Source organism: Euphorbia lathyris, chromosome 1, assembly GCF_963576675.1.
Source record: "Euphorbia lathyris chromosome 1, ddEupLath1.1, whole genome shotgun sequence".
NCBI classification, from domain to species: Eukaryota; Viridiplantae; Streptophyta; class Magnoliopsida; order Malpighiales; family Euphorbiaceae; genus Euphorbia; species Euphorbia lathyris.
Window position 1 is genome coordinate 11,324,322 of NC_088910.1, and position 7,638 is coordinate 11,331,959.

General features: G+C 36.1%; 1 long non-coding RNA gene across 7 annotated transcripts; it reads right to left on the minus strand.

Annotated features, from left to right (window-relative positions):
* Positions 1 to 1,013: 1,013 nt before the first annotated feature.
* On the minus strand, positions 1,014 to 4,190 carry LOC136221705 (uncharacterized). 7 transcript variants are annotated; one of them, XR_010685279.1, is made up of 6 exons: positions 3,727 to 4,190; positions 3,522 to 3,648; positions 2,557 to 2,735; positions 1,953 to 2,180; positions 1,542 to 1,857; positions 1,014 to 1,305 (listed from the first exon to the last, which is right to left on the minus strand). It is a non-coding gene; the product is annotated as an uncharacterized lncRNA (long non-coding RNA). The 7 variants fall into 7 exon arrangements; XR_010685274.1 differs by having other exon boundaries at positions 2,557 to 3,000; positions 3,160 to 3,648; XR_010685276.1 differs by having other exon boundaries at positions 2,831 to 3,648.
* Positions 4,191 to 7,638: the final 3,448 nt, after the last annotated feature.

Sequence of the window (7,638 nt, forward strand, 5' to 3'; positions counted from 1 at the left end):
AGCTTCATGAATCAGCCAAGTTACCACTGAGTCATCCGATTCGGTCTATTCAGGCTGCCATTTAAAAAGAAAAAAATTCAATTTTTAACAACTAAAAAACGTATAACAGAAGAAGTTTCGAAGAAGATAACTATTCACTTTACAAAAACAAAAAAACGTACAGAAATTATGAAATACAAATAATTTCAATTAGATGACTCTTTACTTTACAAATTCCAAAACCTTCCATCTTTTTTTTCTATTTATTTGTTATTATCTTTTTCTACTTTCTATTTTCTATGTTCTATCTGTCTCTACTTTCTTTTATATAGTAATATAATTTCTATTTAGATATTAAAATTGCATTTTTGGACTAATATTTAGAGTTAAATATGGTTAATATTTTTTTTATAGCATTTTGAATTTGATCCGTTACGATTCGATTCACGAGTCCCGATTTGCAAAATGAGATTCGAGTCACTAGCCAATTTGGATTTATTTCCTTTTGTGGTATCTGATTTTGGATTTTTTTTATTACAAATCACCCATGGTTGACAGCATACCTATAGAGAGGTCAAAAACCATAAAACTGCCGTTAACTCACCAAGGTGCGTCTTAGTGCGCCTTTGGCAACTGCCTCTTGGCGCAAAATGGCGCATCAGGCGGTTACGCCACACCATATGAGGGTGTCATGGCGCTAAGGCCTGCACATGCACTACAACAAAAATTGCCTACGGAGGCAGTTTTTTTTACTGTAGGGGCGGTTTTAACCGCCCCTACAAGGTTTAGGGGCGGTTTTACCAACCGTCGCAAATCTGTCGTCAAAGGGGACCGGAACTACAGAATAACGACGAAAATTATCACCGACGGGGTAGATAAAATTTAGCGGCGGACGTGTAGGGGCGGTTTAAACCGCCCCTATTAGTGATTTTTGCTTTTTAATTATTTATATTATTTTTTATATTCCAATTGGGCACCTAATACTAATTATAGACCAATTATTCAAATTTATATCCATAAAACTTTCAAATAGAACATGTAACATCAAAAATTTTGAATTTTCATACATTGTTATCCTAAATGGATCCAAAAGAATACATTACAAATGCCATTTCTAAAATTCTAAAAGATCATTTCTAAAATTCTAAAAGAAACTAACTTCTGCAGCCTAATGCTGTCAGCCTCATCCCCAAATGTTAGACCCCTTGGCATCATCTTCATGATCAGTGTGCATATTGATTTGCAGGAAGCGCAAGTGATGTAAACCCCAAGCAACAAACCTTCGTGTCAAGCTCCCTGAAAATCTTTTAGGTGAGCATCGGCATACTGCAACACATATAGACCATATTTAATTAAAAGATCTATCAATTCAATCTCAAACATATCATATATATTACGAGGCAAATTACAGTCTAAAAGAAAAAGAGGGAAAAAATGCAGCAGTTCTCAGTGTATAAATAACAATGAAATTAAAAAAATGACACTTGCTTCTCATCAATGAAATTAGAACACACATGAACTACAAACTCCAAAAAATACAGAACATGAAAGATAAGGTATACCTTTTTGTTTGAACCTTGAGCAACCACAAGTTCATAAAATTTCCTCATCAACATTTCTTCCTCCACGTGCAAGTTAAATAGTGTAAATGATTTAAATTTACAAAATTAAGCAAATGAGCAAGTTAGAGTTCAAGGAAACTAATTGAATTCAAGCCTTGATCCCAAAAATCATACATACAGAGATTCCAATAATTGATACTTAAGGCATGTAAAACAGAGAAGGAAAAACTACCTGATCAAAGGTTGGCTAAGGTTTGTATTGAAAGAGAAAGCCATTTCTACCCAGAAACAAGATTAAGTTCAGTTTTTCACAAGCCTGCAACGTCATTGGGATCGGTTGTTAGCTAACATACAACTATATTTCTTAAATCAAATAGGTCATTATATATATATATGAATGATGAAGATTACATGTGTTCCTTAAATTGGCCTCGAGCTTTTACCAGTATCTCAACTTGCTTATTTGCGTCTCACCAACTTGACGTGGTCAAAGCATGGTTCTATATCAATGGTAGCCTTTGCAAGCATGGTTCGGTTCAGATAAGGAGAACTGAGCAATTCTCTGTTTCTAGTTTTCTTCAACCACCAGCCATATTTTTCCCTTCAAACAACCAACTAGAATCATTCATCTCACCCAACCTTCAAACAGAAAAAAAGAACTAATTAAGAACAGAATCTCAACCTTCACACAAGATCAAGTTGATCCCCGAAATCTACCACCCAACTAATTAAGCTGATTTGGACTAAATCTAAGGAATCCTTATTCGTATATGTCTGTAGAAGATCAAGTTGATCCTGAAATCTACCCTTTAACTAATTCTAAGTTGATTTGGACTAAATGAATAGTACAAAAAACCAAGGATTAAATCCTAACTCATTAAATCAAACCTCAGGAGGAGCCTTGAAATCTGGGATGACAGCATATACAAATGGAATAAAGAGAAACAGAAATGGGTGTCCATGGATCAACCAGCTCTAGATTCATGCTCGGAATCTCAAGTTTCAATATTCTTACCTTGAGTAGCATCACATCCGAGTGCTTTCATATGATACTCTTCCCTTGGTTTGGTCCTTAGATTGATGTAACCAAGAGAGTAGCTGCCTGTGTTTGGATAATCATCCTCGGGTCCTCCTCTAAGTTACTCTAAGGGCGGTCTGGTTGCACATGTTTATTAGAAGCACTGCTATTCCAGGCTGCAATTTTAACATTCACACACAAACACAATCTAATTAGCATTCATTATTTGAAAGGAAAAGATATATATATATAATGAATTGGACCGAACGACCTTGTTCTTTGAGCAATAGAAATATGCTCTTAAATAGGGAAGTATTGTGAGTGGTTGCTAACACCTCCAACTTCTGTTATGCAAAATGTGATGCTAAAACTTGTAGTAATTTGCAGGCGGAGAAAGAGTCCTGAGATGGTAATGATCATTGCATCTAACTTTTAAGACCCCTAATATAGAATGTGAAAGTTGAGATTCACATAGAATGTGTCGGGTGTCCCCATTGCATTGGAATGGAACGTTAAATATGTGATTATGATAGCCACCAGGGGAGGGGAGGGGAGGGGGCAGTGGAGAATGAGAAGGAAAGATAGAAAGCAACAACTCACTTAGCTCTTTTACTTTAATTGTAGGATAACAAGTAGAGAATCAGCACATTCAAGTTGTGGTTCATATACTTGGACCATGACCATCTCATCTGAAGCCAAGCCATAATAAAAATCCATCACCAGATTTTGAATAAAGCAAAGCCATGGAACAAATGCTTTAGAATGTTCCTAGTTGCATGTGATTTAACAATCGCAGTCAGCAACAGTAAAGGAAAAGAGAAACAATAAAGGAAAAGTCCATCTTCATAAATAAACAAAGAAATTCCGCTCGAAAGACGCAGTTATAGATTCATTAACAAACTCACGAGCAACGTAATAAAGTGAGGAAACAAAAGTAATCATAAAATTAAACAAAGAGGTACAGTTATAGTCATAAGCAAGGCAATCCTCAATGCTCCCAGGAGACAAAATTCCAGTGTTAAAGCTGTCTTCTCCCCAGCCAATTGCAATGCCTTCACCTCATCAAAAAAAAGTCACTGGACCCTGCTCCTGCAACATCAAATTTCACATCAAAGAATGAAATTAGGACAAAATTACAAAATTCCTGTGAGAATGCTGCTTAATTACCTCCAAAAATGTAGGTTCAGACTCGTTAATTCCTAATCCGGAATAAGGTGTTGCTGCAGCTGAATTCCCTTTCAAGACTAACATTTCATTCTATACTCAAAATCATGAGTTTCCATACTAACTAATGCTGGCATATCATCATGTAGGTACCCTTTTTCACTTCCCTCATTTTCATCACTTTCTTCACAAGGTGAATTAACAGGGGAAGCAATTTCGTCAGATGACTCAATATTGTCTTCCGACTTCACTTTCAGTTTATACAGAAAGAACTTAGACTTCCCCTAATTTCATATCCACCAAACAAAACGATAATCAAATTAGCATAAAACAAGCACAATATTCAAATTAAGCTCACGAAATGCAAGTGGCGGCTAGAGGTGGAGGTTCGATGTCGGTGTTGGCAGCTGCCAGCTCGATGAATTGTGGCGGCTGAGAGGAGAAGGGGGGATTCAATCGCCATTAGAGAGAATATAGTTAAGCAGGAGATGAACAGTTAATTCTATTTTTGTTTGAAGTGTAGGTTAGATTTTGCAAATGGGCTTTTTTTAGGTTGAGCCCATGGGGCGGTTTTAGTTAGAGCCACAATAAAAAGGCTGCTAAAACCCATCTTTTTTTGTAGTGATGGTGCGCCATGCTCCATAGGCGCGCCTTTAATAGATTAGCAATATTTTCTCTTTGTGAGGCCTGCGCCTTTAATAACTATGTGATTGGCAATATTTTCTCTTTGTGAGGCCTTCAACATTCATAAACTGTAGAATCTTTTGGGGAACAAACTGCATGAATCGAAAAATTCACCTGTTAAGAATTTGGATATACAGACAAGGACGGGTCTAAGGGGAGACCGTTTAAAGAGTGTTAGGTAACTTGGCAATTACATAACTTGACAAAAAAACCTAAAATATATCTAATTCTCACATGTTGTTATCACAATTCTGAACTTTTAGGGCTTCCTTCATCATGCAAACATTTTTTTTTCCGATTGTCCTGCGATTTTGTTTCCTGCTCTTGTCGTTGTTGCGATTTCATCGCGCACTTGGCTCCTTGCGATTTTTAAAAATTTGTGAATTATCAAGTTTTATATATATATTTTTATATGTAATATATATAAAATTTTCCGTGTCCTGCCGCACCCATGTCCTATATTTTTTAAAATGTCGTTGCTGCACCCGCACCCATGTCCACTGCCGAGTCGGTGCTCCATAGCTTAAAATATGTGCAATTCTTAATTTTTATATTGTTATATATATATATATATATATATATATATATATATATATATATATAAGCTTCCTTCAATCCAAATAAAGTGATAGGAAAAGAAAATATAACTACTGCAAAAATGATTTTGAGTTTAATTTAAAATTTCCGACCAATATTTGTCCGTAAATTCTTTAAATTAATACAACAACAACAACAACAAAGCCTTAGTCCCGAAATGATTCGGGGTCGGCTAACATGAACCATCATATAAAACCGTGAAAATCAAGTCGTGTCAGCGACACAGATTCGCTCCCTCCACTCCGTCCTATCCACTACCATATTTTCCTCAATTCCCAATAAACTCATATCACTCTCGATCACCCTCCTCAATTCTTTAAATTAATATTTCAAAAAAATAGATCACCGAATATCTGACAGAAGTCACCTACTAAAACTAGTAGGAATTTTCGACACAAAATACTGAGTATTGTCTCGGTAAAAAATTATAGTTGCTCACCTAGAAGGTCAACGCCAACACATCAATATATGTCGCTTTTCTGTTGGTGATCATGATCATACACAAAGTAGGGAATCAATGGCAGATTTTTGCATTGGTGATAAGGATTTTTCTTGTAGTGATGTTCATATCAGTTTCTGAACATATTAAATAATCAAACAGTAATTAGTATACTATTTATAGCTTAATTAATTAATTAGTAGAGTAAAAACAACAAATGAGTTGGAATTAAGCAGTAATGTTTTTTAATTTTCTTTTAAAGAGAAAAAGGAAAAATCTAAGCATGCTTAGCTTGGACATAAGCAACACCATTTTAATTTTATAAAATGTGGAAAAAGAAAACATTCTTATGAGTTTAGGGGGCTGCCATGTATAGAACTAGTACAAGTTAATTATAGAAATATATCCTAATTAGAATTTTGGATATACAGACGGATCTAAGGGGAGACCAGTTAGTCAGGGAGGTCTGAGCACCCACTGATAGTAGAAAAACTCCATAAATCACGAGAAAACACTCTTTCAATGAATTTTGATGTAGAAAGAATAGCTTACTGTCTAAACCATAATAGATTATGGCCTGCAAGAAGCGAAAATGAAGTGAATTAGTCCATATCCTAGTAGTTTTCGGAAGTTTCCGTATCCGAATACGCAGGCATGTTGAAGTTTTCGTGCTTCATAGATTGGGGAATAAAATATAGGAGAAGAATAAAGATAATCTGCATAGGAATGAGTTGGGGAATGGTGCGCCTATTTATACATGTAAAAGAATCAACATTTTCAACTAGAAAAAGAAGGTCTATGACTCCAGAATCCTTATTTGGATTTATTTCCTTTTATGGTATCTGATTTTGGATTTTGAGGATTCATTGGATTTTGATGTTGTTTGGCTTTGTTTTAGTGTGAAATGTAATATCTAAAGCAGATTTATTTGAGATACAAGATTTGCTCCCACACTGAAACAGTTAATTTGGGAAAAAACAGATGATTAATTAAATAGAATTCGTTAATTTGTGCATCTTCTCCATCAAGTTCTTCTTTGGGAAGACAAGACCTACCAACCACTTATTAAAAATATCACATTAAATGTAAAATTAACATCACTAGGCAATAGTGCTGTAATCAAGTCGAGTTCGAGCCGAGCTTTGACTCGCTTAAGCTCGGCTCGCTATAAAATTAACGAGCTCGAGTCTGAGTGTCACACCCGACCCTAAACTGTTGAAACACCTTTCCACATAATTTTGATTTGACAAAATTGTTTAAGTATAATTAAAAACATATTCTAAACACACTAAGTTTAAATGCTTTGATTTATTCTACTAATGTGTTTGTTCAATGTTGAGTTAAATTGTTTATAAGACACAAAAATTAAAAGGCCCAAAGCCCAATACGGAAGTCAAAGCCCAAGTCAAACAGTTTAAGGCAACTCGGCCCGCGTATGTCAAAACGCTATCGTTACGTACAAAACGCAACTCAGCGGAAGAAGGATCTAGAAGACCTTCGTGGAACAACTTCGGGACGAAGCTGCTGAGTTGATTCGACAAAGAGTACAAGACAGCAGTTGGCTAAGAACAACTTCCAGACAAAGTGTTTCCACTTTGGGTAAAGTTCAGACGACACTGAATGCTGTCTAGTTGACCTTACCATAAATGAAGAGACATTCTGCCGAGCTGACCAAAAGCTGATCGAGGACAGAAGATACTCAAATCTGATTGGTCGAGAGCTCTGAGCAAGACAGGATGACAACGACAGGAAGCCGTTTCCCTCCAACGGTTATTTCGAAATTCGAAATGACCGATGCCTCAGACGTCTCTATAAATAGAGCCCTTCAGTTGCTTCATTTGACACAGAACTTGATCAAGCTATTACGCTGACCAAATCTCTACGCAAAGTTCTAGAGTGATTATTCAATCATCTAAGGTGTCTTAGCAATCATTGTTTAGGACAAACACTTATCATTTCTAGAGATTAGAAAGGAGAGGCTGAGTACTCGGTTATAGTACTCAGCGAGAGATTAGGATTGAGTAGAGGTATAGAGGAAGATACTCTTGTTATACTCAGTTGCTAAGATTGTAAAAGGTTTGATGCTCTACCGTTAAAGAGCTCAGTAGAGAATTCGAAATCTCGGAACGTGTTCCGGGGACAGGACGTAGGCTTGGAGGCCGAACCTGGATAAATCTGCTGAGTAACATATTCTA